This window comes from Dermacentor silvarum, chromosome 5 (assembly GCF_013339745.2).
Source record: "Dermacentor silvarum isolate Dsil-2018 chromosome 5, BIME_Dsil_1.4, whole genome shotgun sequence".
NCBI lineage: Eukaryota > Metazoa > Arthropoda > Arachnida > Ixodida > Ixodidae > Dermacentor > Dermacentor silvarum.
This window is the reverse complement of record NC_051158.1, coordinates 174,567,845-174,587,817: the sequence shown is the minus strand read 5'-3', so window position 1 is coordinate 174,587,817 and position 19,973 is coordinate 174,567,845.

The following is a 19,973-nucleotide window of genomic DNA, read 5'->3' as shown; positions in this document are numbered from 1 at the left end:
GGAGCCCTGCGGTGTTCCGACGCTTCCGAGGGTCTTTTCTTCTAGTTGTAGGTTACTCGCTTGTATTCTTACCGTTCGGTTGGACAGAAAGTCCCTTATGTAGTTGTAGGATCTTCGTCCAAGTCCTAGCCGCGAGGCCTGCGACCGGATTGCCGAGTGGCGTACCTTGTCGAAAGCACTCTGCAGGTCTAGGCCGAGAACTGCTCTATTGTCGTGAGTGGGAGCTGATACTTCCAGGATTTCATGCTGGAGTTGTATCATGGCGTCTTGGGTACTGAGCTTCTCTCGAAAGCCGATCATTTCGTCCGGGTAGAGGCCCTTGTCTTCGAGGTAGCGGTTCCACCTGTTACGCATGATGTGTTCCATCACTTTTCCGACGCAGGACGTCAGGGAGATGGGCCGTAGATTTTCAATGTTGGGTGGCTTGCCGGGCTTCGGTATGAGGACCGTGCGAGCCGTCTTCCATTGTTTCGGTAGTTTGCCTTCTCTCCAGCATTGGTTGAAGTATCTTGTGAGTGCTGCGATCGCCCCATCGTTGAGGTTACGCAGCGCCCGGTTGTGAAGCCGGTCTGGTCCTGCCGCCGACTTGCAGTTGAGCTCTTGTAGTACCGCTCGGACTTCCCATTCTTCGATCTCTCGATCCAGTTCTGGGTTGTGCGGTCCATTGTGGTCGGGGTGCATCTCGGTGGCCGCTGTGGGGAGGTACTTGGCATTGATGCGCTTGCTGGCTTCCTCTTCGCCTAGTGTCTTGACGGCAGTGTAGATCGTTTGGGCAAGCCTGTGCTGCTGGTGGCCTTTCGTGGATTTATCGTCCAGGAGGTGTCGCAACAGCTTCCAAGTCTGTCCTTTATGTAGTTGTCCGTCCGCAGTGCTGCACGTTGCGTGCCATTGCTGCGTGCATAGTTCTCTGCTGTATTTTTCAATGGCGCGACCCAGCTCGGCGACTCGTTTCCGTAGCCGTCGATTGTGCCGTTGCTTTTTCCATCTTCTTTGCAGGGATTGGCGAGCCTCGATCATGTGAGCCAGCTTGCTGTCGATTTGCGGTACTTCCTCTTCTACGTCCAGCTCGGCGGTAACCGAGTCGGCTGCTTTGGTTACGCGTTCCGTCCACTTCTCGATGTCTTCGATGTCGTTGTCTGCTTCATCGAGGGTTGCGCGGAAACGCGTCCAGTCTGTGAGCTTGTGCTTGAATTTCTTTTGGTCGTTGTGTACCGTTGTGGGTATGTTCAGTTCTATAATGTAGTGGTCACTGCCCAGGTTGTGGCCAGTGTTGCGCCATGTCGCAGTTCCTCTTGCTTTGCCGGAGAGTCGAGCGAAAGTGAGGTCCGGGTTTGTGTCCCTCGTAGTCGACGTTCCAATTCTTGTAGGGTTGCCCGGATCTGTGTAAAGCACAAAGCCGGCGTTTGAGGCTTCTTCCAGCAGGTCTCGTCTTTTGGCCGAGGTGCGGTTGTATCCCAGCTCTTTGTGTGGCGCGTTGAAGTCGCCTCACACCACCACCGTGCCGTTGGGGCTTGTCTTTGTAGTCTTGTGTAGTAGTGCCTTGAACTTCTGCTGCCCCTGTGTGGGATTGCTGTAGATAATCGCCAATAATAAGGGTTCTTGCTTTCTTCTACCGAGCCCGATTTCGGTGACGCAGTGCTCGATGGAGCTGCGTCCGAGGAAGTTCTCGTGGTGTATAGAGGTGAGTCCCTTTCGCACGAAAGTGCACACCCCCTGTGCGGCTCCCTTGCCGCGCTCTCGAGCGCTGGGCAGGCTCGAGTAGGCTCGGTACCCCGGCAGAGTCGGTGTGTCTTCCATGTGGGTTTCTTGTATCATTATAACGTCCGGTGGTTGCCCGACGCTTGCCACGTGCTGCTGCAGTACCGCCTTCCGACACCGGAACCCGTTGGCGTTCCAGTGCCAGATTCTTAGTCTTGTGCGGGTTGTGGGGTTTCGGTCCATGTTTGTGGGATGCTGCAGATGTTGTTCTCTTCATTGGTGGTGCTGTTCTTGTTAAGAATTTGGTTCAGTAGTGCCTTCGTCTCTGCGAAGCCCGTGGTTACCCGGAGCTCGAGTGCGGTTAGGCGCTTCTCTAGTAGTTCGATGCGTTTTTCATGTCGGTTCAGGCGTGCATTGGTGCTCTCACGTTCCCTGTTCATTGCTCTGTCTTCTTTGAAAGAGGGGCGGGATATTTCCGCCGTATGCTCTTCCATGTCTTCTACCGTCTCGTGTTGTGGGGCCGTTGATGGAGGTTCCGTTGTGGGGGTCCTCTATGCTATTAGTGGTGTAGCTGATCGTTGATCGGGTACCTGTTGTGGTGGCGGCGTAGGGGTGAGTGATCTCTGCGCTGCCTGTGCGATGTCCATTCTTGTGGTTCCTGCGGGCTGTTGTCCTGCACGCAGTAGTCGTAGGATTTCTGCTTGTCCTTGTTTCAGTTCCCTGACCTGGGCCTTGAGGTTTTGGTTCTCGGCTCGTAGGTTTGCGTTGTCTTGCTGTAGAGCTCGCATCGTGTCTTCGATTTGCGGTGTTCGGCTTTTGCTTCTGTGGTGGTTAGCTACCTTTTCGGACCACGTGGCGCGTTCTCGAGAGCGAGACTCGCGGCGCGCGGACTGAGCGGTGCGCCGTTTGCTTCTGCTCCTGCTTTCGCGCCCGTGCGACGTGGCGCGGCCGGAGTCGCCGCCTTGCATGCCGAGCAAGCAGCTGCGACTCGCGCTGCGCTTGCGCTCCTCCAGTGGACGGTCGGCTTTCAGGGGCGGGAATTCTGCGGGGTGTCGTTCACAGCTATGCTGACGTGTGTCGATGACGTGTGTCGTGCGTTCTCCCATCTCCGCTTCTTTACCAGATGTGGCAACTTGAAACGGTTGCTGCAGCCCGGCGCCCCGGTTGGGTGGGGGCCGTTACAAAGCTTGCAACGTGGCTTGCATTCTTCGGCGTGCGTGTCTCTTGGGTTAGGCTTACCGCAAGCGAAGCAAACCTTCGTGTTTGGTTGCGGGAATACGTCTTGCCGGTGGCCGATTTTGCCGCACGTCCGGAATACTTGGTGGTGTTGACAATAGAGGCTGCATCTGACGATAGTTACGCCGTACTTTACGGTAGAAGGTACTTTCTGTCCCTGAAACAGGACCAATACCGCTGTCGTTTCTCCAATGCGGTGTGCCTCGATGGCTTTGGGGTTCCCTGGATGTATAATGTTTTCTGTGATGTCTGCGGTAGTTTCCGTCTTCGGTATCCCGTGGATGACTCCTTTCGAAGTATCGTGCGGGGCCGCGAAGTAGGCGTAGGTTTCGTGGGCTTGTTCCCCGATGATTAGTGAACGTATCGTGGCATAGCGCCTCGCTCTCTGCTCGTCCGGGGTACTCACAACGATAATATTTTGCGCCACATTGGCACACACTGTGTCCGGCATTGCTTCCGCTTTGGTGATACCCGCGGCCGTCCAAATGGCTGCCGTTAGGGTTGGGGCTTCGGTGCGCCCAGTGTTTAGGCCTCCTCTAGGTCTGATGATAATTTTGCACTCTTCTCTCGGGATGTTCGTTATCATGCGCGCCATGCGTGTTAAATTTGCGGTAACCTTCTTGACGTACTGCGCTTGAGTGTAGCGCGATTCATGCTTCTTGCCGGCGGGGGTAGACTCACCGCTGAAGCAGGCGTGCGATGTTGGCTTGTGCTGACGTGGCTGTCGCGCGCCGGTCTCCCAGCCCGCGATGTCGTCGTCCAGTAGAATTTCGCCTTGGATTGCTATCGCTGTGCGCCCGTCGATGTGGACGAGCCGTGGTTGTAGATCTTGCGCTTCTTGTTCTTGACGAACGTCGGGCTCGAACTCCGTTTCCATCGCCGAGGCCATATCACCGGTAGCGGCTGCGCCGACGCGGCGGCGGGCGGCGCAGCGGGTCAGCGGCGCAGCGGCGGCGGGCGGCCTACGTGGCACGCCGGCCAGAAGTCGAGCTAGGCCTGATTAGGCTTAGCTCCGGAGCTCCGCTTCAGAACTTTCCGGTCCCAAAAAACGGCGAAAAATTGGAAATTTATCACCAAATTTGGTGTTGGCGAGTTTCTTGCAACTTGCTGCAAACGATGGTAGTGTCGGTTCTTCGATATTGGGTGAATAACCGGCACTATCAATCATAATCTACGGAGCCGATGCGAGACGCGTCCGCTCACCTCGGCGACCGCAGCGCCTCTCTGCGATCTCCAATTACCCCTTTCTTGCGCTAGCGTATTCCAACTTGCGCCTGCAAATTTCCTAACTTCACCATCCGATCTGGTTTTCTGCCGACCTCGACTGCGCTTCCCTTCTCTTGGTATCCATTCTGTAACCCTAATGGTCCACCGGTTATCCATCCTACGCATTACATGGCCTGCCCAGCTTTATTTCTTCCGCTTAATGTCAACTAGAATATCGGCTATCCCTGCTTGTTCTCTGATCCACACCACTCTCTTCCTGTCTCTTAACGTTAGTCCTCAGATTTTTCGTTCCATCGCTCTTTGTGCGGTCCTTAACTTGTTCTCGAGCTTCTTTGTTAACCTCCAAGTTTCTGCCGCATATGTGAGCACTGGTAGAATGCAATGATTGTACACTTTTATTTTCAACGACAGTGGTAAGCTCCCAGTCAGGATTTGGTAATGCCTGCCGTATGCACTCCAACCCAATTTTATTCTTCTGTAAATTTCTTTCTCGTGATAAGGGTCCCCTGTGAGTAACTGACCTAGATAAACGTACTCCTTTACAGACTCTAGAGGCTGACTGGCGATCCTGAATTCTTGTTCTCTTGCCAGGCTATTGAACATTATCTTTGTCGTCTGCATATTCATCTTCAACCCAATTCTTAAACGTTCTCGATTAAGGTCCTCAATCATTTGTTGTAATTCGTCTCCATTGTTGCTGAATAGGACAATGTCATCTGCAAACCGAAGGTTGCTGAGATATTCGCCGTTGATCCTCACTCCTAAGCCTTCCCAGTCTAAGAGCTTGAATACTTCTTCTAAGCATGCAGTGAATAGCATTGGAGAGATTGTGTCTCCTTGAATCAGCCCTTTCTTGATAGGTAACTTTCTACTTTTCTTGTGGAGAACCAAGGTAGCTGTGGAATCCTTGTAAATGTTTGTTAATATATTCACGTATGCCTCCTGTACTCCTTGATTACGCAATGCCTCTATGACTGCTGCTATCTCTACTGCATCAAATGCCTTTTCATAATCTATGAAAGTCATGTAGAGAGGTTGATTGTACTCCGCAGTTTTCTCGATTACCTGATTGATGACATGGATATGATCCTTCGTAGAATATCCCTTCCTGAAGCCAGCCTGTTCTCTTGGTTGGCTGAAGTCAAGTGTCGCCCTGATTCTATTGGAAATTATCTTGGTGAATATTTTATACAATACTGAAAGCAAGCTAATGGGTCAATAATTCTTCAGTTCTTTAACGTCTCCCTTCTTATGGATTAGTATAATGCTGGCGTTCTTCCAGCTCTCTGGCACACATGAAGTTGTGAGGCATTGCGTATAAAGGGCCGCAAGCTTTTCAAGCATGATATCTCCTCTATCTTTGATTAAATCTACTGTTATTCCATCTTCTCCAGCAGCTTTTTCCCTGGTCATGTCTTTCAAGGCCCTTCTAACTTCAGTGCTTGTTATAGAAGGAGCCTCTGTATCCGGTTCATCACTATTTTGAATGAAAGTAGCTTGGCTGTTTGGGGCACTGTACAGGTCAGTATAGAATTCTTCTGCTGCTTTTACTATGTCATCGAAATTGCTGATGATATTACCATGCTTAACTTTCAGTGCATACATCTTGCCTTGTTCTATGCCAAGCTTTCTTCTTACTGATTTAATGCTGCGTCCATATTTTACGGCTTCCTCAAACTTACCCACGTTATAATTTCGAATATCCCTTACTTTTTTCTTGTTGATTAGTTTTGACAGTTCAGCGAATTCTGTCTGATCTCTTGAGTTGGACATTTTCATCTTCTGTCGTTTCTTTATTAGGTCCTTTGTTTCTTGGGAGAGCTTACCTACTGGTTGCCTTGGTGCCCTACCTTCCACTTCAACTGCTGCTTCTGAGACCAACCTAGTTGCGGTTTCATTCATTACCTCTATGTTGTCTTTATCTTCCTTTTCTAGAGCTGCATATTTGTTTGCAAGTACCAGCCTGAATTGGTCTCCTTTTACCCTTACTGCCTCTAGGTGGGCCTGTTTCCTCTTGACTAATTTCACTCTCTCTCTCTTCAAATTGAGAGAAATCCTAGACCTCACTAACCTATGGTCACTGCACTTAACCTTACCTAACACTTCTACATCCTGCACTATGCTTGGATCGGCAGAGAGTATGAAATCTATTTCATTCCTTGTTTCTCCATTAGGGCTTTTCCAGGTCCACTTCCTGTTGCTGCGCTTCCTGAAGAAGGTATTCATTATTCGGAGCCTATTCCTTTCCGCGAATTCTACTAACATCTCTCCTCTTGCATTCCTAGAATCGATGCCGTAGTTACCAATGGCTTGCTCACCAACCTGCTTCTTCCCCACTTTTGCACTGAAGTCGCCCATGACTAAAGTATACTGAGTTTGCACCTTTCTCACTGCTAGTTCAACATCTTCATAAAGCTGTTCTATTTCTTCATCATCGTGACTAGAGGTTGGGGCATAGGTTTGGACTACCTTCATTTTGTACCCCCTATTCAGCTTTATTACGACGACTCAATAATGCTGTAGAATTCATCAATGTTGCCGGCTATGTTGTTATGCACTAGAAATCCTACCCCAGATTCTTTCTTATCTGGAAGACCTCTGTAGCAGAGGACGTGGCCGTTAGTCAGCACCGTGTAAGCCTCACCAGTTCTTCTAACCTCACTAAGGCCAATAATATCCTAGGAAATGCCTGATAATTCTTCAAATGGTCCTGCTAAGCTAGCCTAACTCGAGAGGGTGCGCGTGTTGAACGTTGCCAGGTTCATTTTCCATTGGCGGCCTGTCTTGACCCAGAGATTCTTAGCACCCTCTGCCGCGTAGCAGGTCTGACCGCCGCCTTGGTCAGGTGCTCCGCAGCCACTGGGAACTGAGGGCCATGGTAGATTGTCAGAGTCATGAGGGAGGTAGTGGCCGAATACTGCACCAGGGAGGCCAATTCCTGTTCTGGTGAGGGAGTGACTTTGATGAAGCTTAGTGGGCCTGCCTAGTTTGGTTGCACCTGAACTAGTATAGCCCCACTAGCTCTCGGCAATTTTTTTGCCAGTGTCAGGCACCACTCCATGCCTGAAAATGTAGTGGACTGGAGCAGGATTCGAACTTACGACCTTCAGATTTGAGGTCGGGTGTTCTACCTCTGCTCCACGCCACCAATTACCGCGATTGCGGTAATCCACTTCAAATGTTCGCCAAAGAGCCTCGTTGTTGAAACATCTCACAGTATACAGAGGTTCCCTTCAGTGGTGAAATACATGCGAAGCTTTTTCGCCTGCAGGCGAGCCAGCGCCGCGTTTGAATAGGACGCCGAGGACATGCGGCTGTTCGCGCGGGTGGTCGCCATGTTTGTTTCGCAAAAACGCTGGTCCGCTGCGCGTGCTCCGCTGGGGAGAGGAAACCAACGGAGCGAAGGGTCCGCTCCGGAAACACGCTGGCCGCGCCAGCGTACCGTACATGCACGGTGTACGGCGTCTCCGCTGACCCGCTTAGCCCGCTGGCCCGTAAACCCGCTGAGCTATAACTCTCTACTGCCCAAACAAGTAACAAAAATATTGTCACGAGCAATGGCAAAGACAAAGACGTTGTATAGTGGGGCTCGGTCAGAGGCTCTCTTGTCGTACTGAAACCTGCTGGAACCTGTGCGCTCTGTGCAGTCTTGACTAGACAAGCGCTAGCCGTTTACTGTTAATTAAATACTCCCCCTAACATCTTTTTGGTGGAGGTTGCGGGCTCTATTCCACCCGGCCCTGGATCTTCGGAGCGGACGCCACGTTTCACCCGCCTCCATGGCCGAAGACTGTACGCAGTCATCGCAGCCCGCACCGTGGTCCTTTCGCAGCGCCTCGACCCCGGCACGTTTTGCGGCACGGACAACAAAGACGTCGACATTTGGCTCCGATTGTACGAGCGCGTCAGCAAGCACCAATGGTGGGATGAGACTCTAATGCTTGCCAACGTCATTTTCTACCTACGGGGTAGGGGCTCGGGTGTGGTCTGACACGCACGAAGAAGAACTTACAAGTTGGGACCTATGCAAGAAGATGCGCGCATTGTTTGGCCGATCGGCCGCGCGCCAAATGACAGCCCGGCACGAGCTGGCGGCCAGAGCTCAGACGTCCACGGAGTCATACATCGCATACATCCAAGACCTACTAGCCTCGTGTCGTACCATTGACAAAGACATGCCAGAGACGGACAAGATTGGCCACGTGTTCAAAGGCATAGCTGACGATGCCTTCAACTTCCTCATGTGTAAGCACTGCACCATGGTTGACTCCATCATGACAGAATGCCGGCGGTTTGAACAAGCAAAAAGCACGCGGATTTCTCAGCGCTTTAACAGACCCCAGAATACAGCTGCGACCTCCTCGTGCGATGATCCCATGACGCCCCCTCCGTTCTCGCCGCCTAACAACTTGGCCAGGATTGTTCGCCAGGAGCTCGAAGCCATGGCTCCAGCCGCTTATCAGGCTCACGACATTTGGCGATATCTCTCATTCAGGCCGTCGTACGTCAGGAGGTTGCAAATATGGGAGTACTATTTCCACAAGCCCCCAGTTACGCCCCTCCGCCCATGTGCGATTCCGCTCCTCCCACTGAACACCACACCGCCCCAACTGTTGCTGCTGCCGCTTCCACTCCCCGGTTCACACCCCGCTACCACATCCCTTCTGAGTGGAGGACGCCTGACGATCGACCAATCTGTTTTTCTTGCTCTCGCGTCGGCCATATTTCACGCCATTGCCGTAATCGTCAAAGTTACCGAACAATTTTAAAACCCCGGTGACCGCCGCCAAGATCGCAGCCCGTACTACAGCACATCTTTCCTCGACGACCAACTCCTGGCCCGTGATCCTCACCGTCTTTCTTCGCTCTCTGAATCGACCTTCGCCGATATTGCCGCACAAGGACACTGGTCCAGCCGATCGCCGTCCCCTCAGAGTCGCCAGTCGCACTCCCCTCAACGCCGTCGCTCTCCTTCTCCGGCTTCCTCTGGACACCACCCGGGAAACTAGCCAGTGCAGCTCCGGGAGGTGAGGCTGCATTGACCACAAGGACAGCAAAACCTCTATTGACCCCTACTTCAAGACCCAATTTGCTCGGTGTTCTCGTCGACGGCGTGCCCGTTACTGCTCTCATTGATACTGGCGCCCACATATCTGTTATGACTTCTAGGCTCCGACGCCGCCTACGCAAATGCTGACACCTGTCGTCTCTCCTAATTCGCGAGTAGCTGACGGCAGCCGAACACCTGTTCTTGGTATCTGCACTGCCCGCGTTATTGTTGCCGGCCACCACACTTCAGTTCTCTTCGCTGTTCTCGACGCTTGCCCACATGATGTCATTCTTGGTATTGACTTCTTGAGCGCCCACTCTGCCCTCATCGATTGTTCTTCTGGCATTTTGCGGCTCGAACTGCCATTGTGTCCTGATGACGCCGCATCAAGTAACACTCACCTACGTTCCCTGGAGTTTCTACGACTACCCGCGTAGGCTGCTACCTACGTCCTTATGTCACCGTTTCCCCCAGTCCCTGATGGTGAATATGTGATCGCTCCCCTCACAGATCTGATCCTCTCGCGCAACATCGCACTTCCTCATATCGTAGTGCTTATTGCCAACAACAGAACGTTGCTTCCAGTCCACAACTTTTCTACTTCGACCCATGTTGTTCCTCAAGGAATTTCACTAGCCGAACTGTCACCTTTGGAAGAATGTACTGTTTCTGCATTCGTTGCTGACGCTGAGACCGTGACGCAACCTGTCATACCGGCGCCAACCCAGGCACTTCTGGACAAAATGATATCCCCCGACCCCTTACCTTCGCAAAGTGAAGCACTCTGTGGTGTCCTATTTTCGTACCTTGACGTATTTGATGTTGCGAACAGTCCACTAGGCCGTACACATGTCGTGGCCCACCGCATCGACACTGGAGACGCCAGCCCCCTTCACAAGCACCTTTACCGAGTATCTCACTCAGAGCGCCAAGTCATCCAAAAGCAGGTAGAGAAAATGCTTGATAAAGATGTTATAGAGCCTTCCTCTAGCCCTTGGACATCCCCTGTAGTGCTTGTGAAAAAGGACAACAGCTGGCGGTTTTGCGTCGATTATGGCCCTCTCAATCGGGTAACGAAGAAGGATGTGTATCCTCTCCCACGAATTGATGATGCGCTCGACTGCCAAATGGTCGACCTGTCTTTGTTATCTGGACGACGTCATCGTTTTCTCGTCCACCTTTGACAGCCACCTCCCTCGTCTGTCGGCATTCTCGACATCTTTCGCCGGGCTGGCCTCCAGCTCAATTCATCTAAGTGTACCTTTGGGCGCCGCCAGATGAAATTACTTGGACACCTAGTCAACGCTACTGGTGTCCAACCGGACCCTGACAAGGTCCGTGCCGTCCGCGAGTTCCCGGTTCCACTGTCCACGCAAGAAGTACGCAGCTTTCTTGGGCTCTGCTCTTACTTTCGCCGCTTTGTTCTCAACTTCGCGGACATTGCTCGACCCCTAATGGACCTACTCAAAAAGGATGCGGTGTTTTCTTGGGGCGCGGACCAAACGTCTTCCTTTTCGTCGTTTATTTCTGCCCTCACTACACCACCTGTGCTGGCTCATTTTGACCCGGCTGCTACAACAGAAATTCGCACCGACTCAAGCGACCATCCTGCTATCCTCGCCCAAACACAGAACGGATCCAACCGTGTGATAGCGTATGCTAGTCGTCTTCTGTCACAGTCGGAGAAGAATTACTCTATTACTGAGCGGGAGTGCTTAGCTCTCGTCTGGGCTGTCGCGAAATTCCGTCCGTACCTATATATATGGACGGCTGTTCGTGGTCATAACAGACCATCATGCGCTCTGCTGGCTCTCAACACTTTAAGACCCCACAGGAAGGCTCAGCCGTTGGGCATTACGGTTACAGGAGTACACGTTCTCGGTAGTGTACAAATCTGGCAAGTTACTCAATGACGCCGACTGCCTCTCCCGCGATCCCGTTGAACCATTCGACTCCCCTGAAACGGACCCCGACACCTATGTCTTGGCGATAACAGACTCCACCCATGTGGCCGACGAACAACGTAGAGATCCATCGCTACTCTCTGTTATTGACCGTCTGCAATCCGGCACCCTCGACCCTTCTATCAACACGTTCTTCGAGATAACGTTCTTTACCGCCGCAACATGCACCCCGATGGCGCAGAACTCCTGCTCGTCGTCCCACATCATCTGCGCAGGGATGTCCTCATCCACTTTCATGACACCGCCACTTCCGGGCACTTAGGTGTCTCCAGAAGTTATGATCGCATACGACGACGTTTTTTTCTGGAAGGGCCTTTATCGGTTCGTTCGCCGCTACGTAACATCTTGTGACCTGTGTCAGCGTCGCAAGAAACCTGCGACTCTACCTGCTGGTCTCCTTCAGCCAATTGACGTTCCAGCCGAGCTGTTTTATCTAGTGGGCCTTGACTTGCTGCGTCCCTTTCCAATTTCCATGAAAGGCAACAAATGGATTGCAGTCGCTACGGAGAATACAACTCGATTTGCAATTACTCGAGCGTTGCCAACCAGCTGCGCCACAGACGTAGCCGACTTCCTACCGTACGACGTCATCCTCCAACATGGGGCTCCACGTCACCTACTCACAGATCGCGGTCGCTGCTTCCTGTCTCATGTGGTTGACGATCTACTTCGATCATGTGCTACTCATCACAACTTCACGACCTCATATCACCCTCAAACCAATGGACTCACTGAATGCTTAAACCGTTCACTGACCGACATGCTTTCCATGTAGGTTTCCGATGACCACTTCGATTCGGACGTTGCGCTCCCGTTCGTCGCATTTGCATACAACTGATCGCGTCATGAAACTGCCGGCTACTCACCCTTCTATCTTCTCTTTGGACGCCATCCCTTACTACCCTTTGAAACCTTGCTCCCTTCTGATCCGGCCTCCAAGTCCACGACATCCTATGCGGAAGATGCCGTCACGCGTGCGGTCGTCGCGCACACAGTAGCCCGAGCTCGGTTCTCGTCATCGCAGACCGCACAAAAGGCCATCTACGATCGTCAACACCGGGATACTGATTTTCCACCGGGCTCTCTCGTCCTTCTCTGGCTCCCATCTCGTCGTGTTGACCTCTGTGGGTTCTTTAACGTGCACCTAAATCTAAGTACACGGGTGTTTTCGCATTTCGCCCCCATCGGCCGCATTTCGATGGGGGCGAAATGCGAAAACACCCGTGTACTTAGATTTAGGTGCACGTTAAAGAACCCCAGGTGGTCCAAACTTCCGGAGTCCCCCACTACGGCGTGCCTCATAATCAGAACTGGTTTTGGCACGTAAAACCCCATAATTTAATTTAATTTTTTTGACCTCTGTGAAAAGTTAATGTCGTGGTACGTCGGGCCCTACCACCTCCTGCGCCAGGTGACTCCTGTCACATATGAGAGATCTTCCATGGCATCCACCTCATCGAGTGCCGCCCCACGAAGTGACATCGTACATGTTCCCCGCCACAAACTTTACAACTGTGATAATCCATTTTGACCACAACAAGCACTGGGACGGTGGTTAATCGGCCTGGGATAATGTCACGAGCAATGGCAAAGACAAAGACGTTGTAGTGGGGCTGGGTCAGAGGCTCTCTTGTCGGACTGAAACCTGCTGCAACCTGTGCGCTCTGTGCAGTCTTGACTAGACAAGCGCTAGCCCTTTACTGTTATTTAAATACTCCCCGTAACAATATATTGCTTTCGATTCCTGCCTAATGTTTTTCATATAATATCACTCAAGCTGTAACTTCTACTACGCTTCAGTTCATTTTCTCATTTCCAATAGCGACGTTCAAAAGGCAGATACATTGCACCATACACTTTATTGTCATCTTTTGGCGCTGAGACGGGGTTGCCTGTGCTTTTTCCAACTCCAGCGGTCTGTTAGTTCCACAGCGAGGGTTTTGCGTCGCCTCATTCGAGAGATGGCTCCACGCTACGTGACCAGGCCGACAGTGTCATGCGCCTCGCGGATGCTTGTTTGGCCGAAATGAGGCTTGCCACGAGGTTCAGTTCAAAACAGGGAGTTTTCTGCTCAGCAAGCTTTCACGCCTGTGTCGCGGCACCAATCCGCTTTGCCGGTAGCCATTGATGCTTACATCAACTGTCGATTACGGGAGAGCCTGCATTTTTTTTTTTTTTGGTGCCGTTCGCGCTTGTTTCGATTGTCGTGGTTTGCGATTGTTTTGTAATATGATTGTATGCATGACGCGAAACCACGCGGCACTAGCGATTACACTGGAACCTTCGGCGAGTCATGCATTAAAGCCGATGCGCTTGACTCGCAGATCAGGTTTTCAACGATTGCCCACTCTGCCTCATGTCTCTCTCAAATTCTTTGCTTCAGTATATCATAAAATGAAAACACCTTTAGAGCTGTTTTCAAAGTTCGCATTCGGCTGTATCGTAATCATCGATGAATTATCACTCACGCTAGTCGTATAGCATGCTCGTATGGACCGCAACAAATGTTGGAGGTATTTACAAAAAAGTGCTCCGTTTATTCGAAAACCATTACGCTGATTCGAGGGAGATAACTAGCAACCTAATATTGCCACAGCAATTATATGGACACTCCAGGCGAATTTCTACCGTCGTCGCACTATGGTCGTCGCCGTGAGGTTCCGTATCAAGTCCAAAGCGATAAAATTGTCGCCGCGCTGTATGCTGTATGTGCGAGTGAAAGCTTGCGAGGGCGAACCGGCGATCGCGGCCCAATCTCGCGCGCGCAAGGCAGGAAAGCTGGAAGGAAGCGCTCCGTCTTCAGTCGCGCGCAATACTCCGGAGGGAGAGTAGGGAGGGAGGGAGGGCGTGTTACATCGAGCCACCCGCGCTAGGCCGCCGGGGCTACAAGGCTCCGCGGGGAGGGTAGGGAGGGGGGCGTATTCTACGCCGGGCGCGCCCGCCCGAGCCGCTGTATCTTGAAAGCTATCTGCGGAGGGAACACAGTCCGCCCTGCGCTGTGTGTTCGCATTGATGCGAGCAGAACGAAGGTCAATTCGCTCGCTGCTGCTTACTCACACCAGTGTTTGAACAGTGACTTTCAGCGGTCATCGAGCGAGATGCGTTCATGTTTGCTTGCGCACGCGTCATACCATGTTTGGTAATTTAGTTAGTATGGCTATGTTTACAAGTTTACACGGCCGATAAAACTATTATCCTTAGTTCGCATAGCTGTCAACTAATTTGTTATCGCAATCGATGCTTCGCTTTCGGGTGAAACTGATACTTTTTGTTCAAAAAAAGATCACATGGACAAAGCGAAGCAAGTTAATTACTACAAACTATTACCCTACATTCATGAATACAAGCTTAAGTATTCTCGATTAGAGAAACCTACTTACAATTGCCACTGCATAGAAAACAAATTCATGTACTCACTGCAAGGACTCCTCAATCGTGCTGGTGAAAATTTAAACTTCTACGACTCATTACCAAAATTCAAGCACCACGTCAACCATATTTGTTTGAATCAATTATTATAATGTTGTAGATTATATTTTGTATGTGCCACTGTCGACGTCTATTGCCTTATGTGGTGCCGACCGGGAAAGAGCAACTGCGATGCTGAGTCCATAGGGAGTCCTAGGCGTCGGAAGGATGTGTAGAGAGAAGCCCTTTCTTTAGAGAAGGCGGCGCAGAAACAAAGTAGATGGTCAATTGTTTCCTTCTCTCCGCACGGTGAGCAGGCGGGGATGAAGCCAGGCCTTTGCTGTACTTCCGGGAAGCAGTGCAGGAGCAGCCGATCCGGAGGCGCAGCAGGGGAGACCACTCCTGCCTTGTGAGGCCGCGATCAGGAAGTGGACGGGGCGGGCGACCGCTTGCGACGCGTCGATCCGGGCGGAGCGCCGTCAGGTGCCGCCGCAACGTGTGCCTGGTGTAGTTAAAGGCAGTTCTAGACGTGCTGACTGGTACAGGAGCATGGAGCCTTTGCCAGAGCGTCAGCCTTTTCGTTGCCCTGGACGCTGACGTGAGAGGGGAGCCACTGCAGCGACAATTTCAAGCCACTTGAAACAAGGGCGCGAAGCTTTTCCGCCAGCAGGGCAACACCGAGGCCGGTGGTCTCCGGTCGACGAAGATCCAGGAGTGCCGTTTGCGAGTCGCAGAGGATCACAGCCGGAGAATTCGGCAGCAACAGCGTTCGATGTGTCTTTGAGGGGGGAGGGGGATGACATCACCATGTTGAAGTTTCATATCTTGCCTTACTGCTCTTACTACAATTATAATTCCTATTTTCGGAATGAAGAAAGCGACAACTGCTGCCGCCGGTGATACATTGCATCACCCCGTACATCATTACCGACTCGCGGAGTGCGTGCCAAAATCTCATCCGGGGTTGCATCACTGAACGCGCAGCCCAAATTCTTAAACGATGCTACTATCTAGATCGCCCCAACCCGGGTACAATCATCTGGACCCCTGGCCATACAGGGCTAGGTGGAAACGAGGCTGCCGATGCCTCAGCCCGCGCACTAAATTACCGGGATCCGCCTCGCCCCCCATTGCCTGATGTTGCAGCACCAAATCCGGCTACATCCTTCAAAGAAATCACGACCCTGTACAAATCGCACAGGCTCAGATTCCCACCACCGGCATCGGGCCTAAACAAGGCGGACGAGCGCTGCCTCCTCCGTCTCTACACCAACACGGTATTGTGCCCGGCCATACTCAGACACTTCAACCCGGCATTCTCCGGGGCCTGCCCACACTGTGACCATTCTTTCGCGGACCCATTCCACATGGTGTGGGCCTGCCCATTAAACTCGGCGGTTCAGCCACACCCCTTCCCATTCCCCCCTACCCGAGAGAGCTGGGAGGCTGCCCTGCTCGGCTGCTCGACCCTGGAGGATCAACGCGCCCTAGTGGCCCGAGCGCGTGCTGCAGCAGAAGCCACAGGGGTTTCGGACTAGGGACCCCTCCTAGATTTTGTGAGAGGCCGGCCCTTAAGGCCGTCCCCAACTCTCTCCTGTCATCACTCAATAAAGTTTTTCACCAGCACCACCACCCCGTACACTACTCACTTCAAGAAAGAAAATCAGTTTCGTGTAAACCTTTCCAGGAAAAGTTTGTTGAACCAAACCAGCATTGAACGGAAAACCGGAGCTGAACCGGAACTGAACCTAACCATTATTTTTCCCCATCTGAGAGCCGAAGCCCAACCGAAACCTAATGTCGCAACCGCTCTAAAGCGGTTCAAAAGACGGTTCAAAAGGCACAGTGGACGCTCTGATAGGGCACGTCAGAAGAGAAACGTTGAACACTGGCTCAAAGCGTCCTGTAGTGTAAAAAAATCACATCATCTCACCCTATGGGCAACCATGGTGGGATGCGAAAGCATCGCGGGGGGTGCGCACCGAGTTTCCGTTTCGTTTCCCTTGGCAACACAACCCAATGAAAGTTAGAGTGAGAGAATGTGTTGAGAAGAGAGGAGACGTTTGTATGGGGTTGTTGCGTCTTTATTTAGAGATCGTACGTGATTCCTAGCGTCGGTGCGCGCGATATCTTGAAGACGACGGCTTTGTGGTAGGTGAAGTGTAGCGCCAATGGGTCTTGCTGCAGAGGGTCGAGTTTGAACCGAAGCCGGTCGCACACGTTGCAGCTGTGGCCGAAGCTCCGATCGAGGAAGTCGCGCTTGAACCGCGCGTCAGCACCGTCGAAGCCCGGGCGTTGTAATGGCCTCGAACGTGTTGCTGCTCTGGCCGCAGACTCGCGTTGCCTCGTCGCTTCGGGATCGGGAGCTGCTGCTCGACGCTGCCGTTGCGCTTCAACTTTCCGATAGAGATGGGTCGCTCAGGAGCGAGCCGGATCTTGTGAGCGGCTCTTTTTAAAGAGCGAGTGAGCGGTCGTTCAGTAAAAATGAGCGGTGGTTCTTTTGGAGAAAGGGAGCCAGTTCTCTCGCGTTCAGAGAGCCGTGCCGATGCGTTCCGTCAGAGCCGTGTCTTCTGCTGGGTGCGACTTCCGCGCCATCTATTAGCGGTAAGAGAAAGCGATTGCCCTCCCGCCCTTCCTCGCAAGAGTCGCCTTCACCGCCTCGCCTTCGGCTGAAGAACGAAAGAACCGCCGCTCACTTACTGAACCGCGGCTCCCTCGCTCTTCAAAAGAGCGGCTCAAAAGATCCGGCTCGCTCCTGAGCGCTCAGGAGCCAGCCGCTCTTTTCGCCACGGCTCCCTCGCTCTTCAAAAGATCCGGCTCGCTCCTGAGCGCTCAGGAGCGAGCCGCTCTTTTCGCCTCGGCTCCCTCGCTCTTCAAAAGACCCGGCTCGCTCCTGAGCGCTCAGGAGCCAGCCGCTCTTTTCGCCACGGCTCCCTCGCTCTTCAAAAGATCCGCGCTCAGGAGCGAGCCGCTCTTTTCGCCTCGGCTCCCTCGCTCTTCAAAAGACCCGGCTCGCTCCTGAGCGCTCAGGAGCGGGCCGCTCTTTTGAAGACCGAGGGAGCCGTGGTTCAGTAAGTGAGCGGCGGTTCTTTCGCAGTGAGGAAGCCGGTTCTCTCTCCTTGAATGAGCCGTGCCGAACCGTTCCGTCAGAGCTGGGTCTTCTGCTGGGTTTCGATGTTTTTCGATTTCTGATCGACGAATGGTGGCCGGTGTGGGCCGACTCGCGCTACTGGTACTCGCTCGCAGTATGTGGTGTGCGCAGCAGTCCCCTTGGTTATTTGTGCGTCTTATGGTGTGGCACACGATGCCACCGAGGGGAGAAGTAAAGAAGTCTTAAAGGGTCCCTGAAACAGTTCGGACAAATTTTGTAGACGTGTAGGATACAGCTACAGTAAAACGTTCGCGTCACAATTTAAGAGAAGCGTCTCATATTAAGAGAGCTACGGACGATTACAAGTTGCCCTCCTCCCTAGCCATGCATTTCCTCCTCAACTCGTTCGCCGAGTGATCGGGGCTAAGCTCCGCCTTCGCTGGCTCTACGTCATGTTGTGACGTACGTTATCGTCTACTTTCGGTTGTCTTGGAGCCAGCGCGCGAACGCTCTCCAAACTCTCCACTAACCGCCCGGCCGTCGATCCCCAGCGAGAGCGATCAAGCAGCGGGCGTTGCGAGCGTTCTGTCGCAGCGCCGAGCATGACCGGTATTCCCGTAACCACAGCCGGGCTGGGTGTTTTGACGGATAGCCAGAGGCGTAAATTAAAGCCCCGCCTCCATACCGCTGTGATGAAGGAGCTTCGTAGACGTACGTGAGTGGCCTGATCGGCATGCACGGTCCAGCCATCTGGTGGCGCACAGCTTAAACAGCCAGATACAGATCACGACCTCCTCTATAAACTTTATAGAGGAGGTCGTGATACAGATCTAATATTCCTGTAACCAAGTGTAAAACATTTGAAACATATAAAAAGACAACGTGTTCAAGATTACGCTCCTGCCAAGAAATTTAGCCAGCAGCAAAGTAGAAAAAACTTGGTTACTGCTATATTAGCTGTGTGTTTGGTTTAGCTTTGTGCCGCCAGGTGGCTGCACCGTGCAAGCAGTTCACGTTTGCCCCTCCGTTCATCACGTAAGACGTGGTAAAACGGCTAGTACACTTACGCTTGCGTTCACCTGAATACCGGACAAGCTAAATTATATTGTGGCAATCCTTCGACGTGAAGTGACGGCCGCAAACGCGTAGATGCTGGCGCCGTTTGGATACCGTCAGTCCGATGCGCTGCAGCCACTTCGCTCATCTGCTACCTTGCAGCGGGGCACAATGTCGCGTCTTGACATGTCGCCGATCGCTACGTTTGCAGCCCACAACGCAAGGGCGAACCATGGTGCTTGCGAAAAGAAAGAACAAGACCAACACTGACCGCGCAGCTCTCGTCAACACGGAGCACGTTGTAACACAAGCAGGCGACACTTGCTGTGGGCCGGAAGTGCTTTTTTGTGTAGTGATACATGTCCTTGTGCATTCTCTTTCCGTTAAGTTCTTTTATAGAAACAAATTAACTAACATCTAAACTATTACGAACAACATTTGTTCACCATAATGTTGCAAAAATTATCGATGACGCGCCCTGAGCAGCCAATCGGATAGCTGGCCCAGTGACGTATTCTGGGCAAATCGCGTCATCTGGGCACAAAAATCAGCCGCTTGACGTGCTGCAATCGGTAGCGATGTACATTTTTAAAACCTTATAATCAATTACACGCTTTAAGTGGAGCGCTTAGATGCGTCAATTAATGATCAGAAGGACGTATACCCTAACGACTCAGTACGTTTGTACAAAATCGTCAAAATCGTTTCAGGGTCCCTTTAATTGGCAAAGGATGGTACCGTTCGTTGCCTGCTGCTGTTCGACCGATGTCGCACGACTCTCACCGATCGCACATCGTGCGCTGGTCCAATCCCCAGCGGTCGTCACGATGTCAGCAGGGGGAATCTGGGGCCGTATTCTGAAACGTTCGCCTAGGCGAAATCAGCGTGCGCGCTGATTGGCTGGTTGAGCAAAATTGAATGACGTCGGGCTTAACCACCCAATCAGCTCATCCAATTTTGCTAAAACAGCCAATCAGCGCACGCCTGAAAGCGAAAAAAGCAATTTCGCCTAGGCGAACGTTTCAGAATACGGCCCCTGGTGATGTCAACTGCGGAAACGATGTCCATTGGTTGAACAAGAACCTACGACTTCCGGTTAGTCTGCTAGCAGGTACGCGCGCTTTCTGCTCTTCCTCGTCGTGTTGCTCGTTTGTGCGCCCTTGCGAATCGGTAATTACCGCCCGCAACGCAAGTGCCAAATCGCTCGCGTTCCAACACAGTCGTGCTTAGCGGTCTGATTAGC